Here is a 1898-nt window from a genome sequence, read left to right as displayed (position 1 = left end):
TTTCAAGAATCAGAAATCGCCAAACGAATCATTGGCGACTAGTGCGCGCAACCATTCGCGAGCGAACGCGACTCGATAGCTGCCAGCGTCTTGGTCAATCGCTTCACCAAACAAACAAACTCGCACTTTTTGACATTTTTCCAGTTTGTCTGCTTTGTTTGTTTGCCTGGATTTGTTTGTACAAACGTCAACTTGTATACAGTTTGCCATGTTTGCGAGTTTGCCGCAAACAAGTTTGCGAGTTTGGCAAACTGGCAAACAAGAAAAAGTGCGAGTTTGTTTGTTTGTTTGCGGTAGTGTAATAGCTTATAACGAATATGCTCAGAGAGGAGAGAATCTAGCAAAATATCAGCGCGGCACTACCACAGTAAATTTGTCATGGTGGAAATTGCTGTAAAATGTGTCTTTGATGTTGTGTGAACAACAGAATTGCAAAACATTTTTGATAAAAACAAAGATGATCGCTGACAATTTCTAGTGATTCGACAAGGCGCGATCAGCCTCTCTGAGCCACCCGATTGAAGTGAGAGAGGAGAGCAAAGAGAGAGAGTATTCAGTAGCGATTGGTGTGGAAGTTACAAACGGTAGGAAACTGTCAGAGCATTTTTTCGTCGCGTTCGGTTTGTGGTCGCGGGTGAACGAGTCTTTTTGGAGCAATCAGGTTTCATTGAGAAGAACATGTAAATTGCGAAATTCGTAAATTATCACTGTCACACAAAGATAATAAATGATTAAACGAACCTTTCTAACATAGTTTCCATGAAGTTAGACCACTTTTATAAAAATAGTCACTTACCAAAACAACCATTTTTAAAAATAGTGTAAATATTTCGAAATAAGACACTATTTTTACAAATAAGCGTCAAAACAATTAAAAAATAAACTAATGTTGCATTAAACGTGATTTGTGAACCTACCCGTAGCGACATAATCCATTTAACCAAAATTTCATAACTTTTGATTGTTTTTATAAGGCAGGAAAAGGGTGGTCCATTCTGCCCCCAAGTGGATTTTAATTTAACACTTCCACCACCAAGCCTCTAAATTGATTTGAGGTTCCGTTGTTGTTTGATTACCTTCGTAATAGCTCCTGGTAACATTATAAACATTGAACAAACTGTTTCAAACAATCTAACTTTCGAGAAAGCTTATTTAAGAACCTCGAAATAAACAACATTTGCGTGGTTTTGTCAATAAATTTACATTTTTGCTCATAATTCGAACAACACAATGAATTCAAATGTCGTTTTCGGTGTTGTGATGTTATTTGACGTCCTTTATAAGACCCTTGCCTTACAGTTGGTTTAAATCCATTCTAAAGCCCAAAACCAAGAGTGGCCCATTCTGCCCCCCCCTGCCCCTATGTTTTTTTTTCTTATTTCATTTTTAGGTATTTTATTTTTCCTTTATCTTGTTTTTTTGCTACAAAATGGCACCATTATCATTTAAATTGTAAAAAAATCATAGAGGCATAGCCTGGGACACTGTGAAAATTACTGCATATTTCTTTTTATTAAAATATAAAAAAATGTTAGTTAAAAACACAGCCAAAGTTGACCCCTAAAAAAATGACAAACATTGGCAAAATCATTTAAAACAAGTCAAACTTCCAACCTTAAAATTTTAAGAGTTCTTCTTTCCAATGTTTTTAAAGATCAAATATTGGTTGAAAAATTGATTTTTGGCGATTTTTTAAATCGAAGCCCGTCTAAAAGCGGGGTTGGGTTGTAGAAGGTTAAGGTGAGGAAGGTTTCAACCACCTTAAAATGGATTTTAAATTTAATTGAATTTTAAATTTAAATCCGGTGGCCACCTTTTTCAACTAGATTGCAAATTATTCATAATATTCCCGAAACCCTAGGCATGGAAATCTCCCTTATAATAAACAATAATGCATA

Source organism: Culex quinquefasciatus, chromosome 2 (genome assembly GCF_015732765.1).
Source record: "Culex quinquefasciatus strain JHB chromosome 2, VPISU_Cqui_1.0_pri_paternal, whole genome shotgun sequence".
Classification (NCBI taxonomy): Eukaryota; Metazoa; Arthropoda; class Insecta; order Diptera; family Culicidae; genus Culex; species Culex quinquefasciatus.
The sequence above is the reverse complement of the archived record's forward strand: the minus strand, read 5'-3'. Positions refer to the sequence as shown.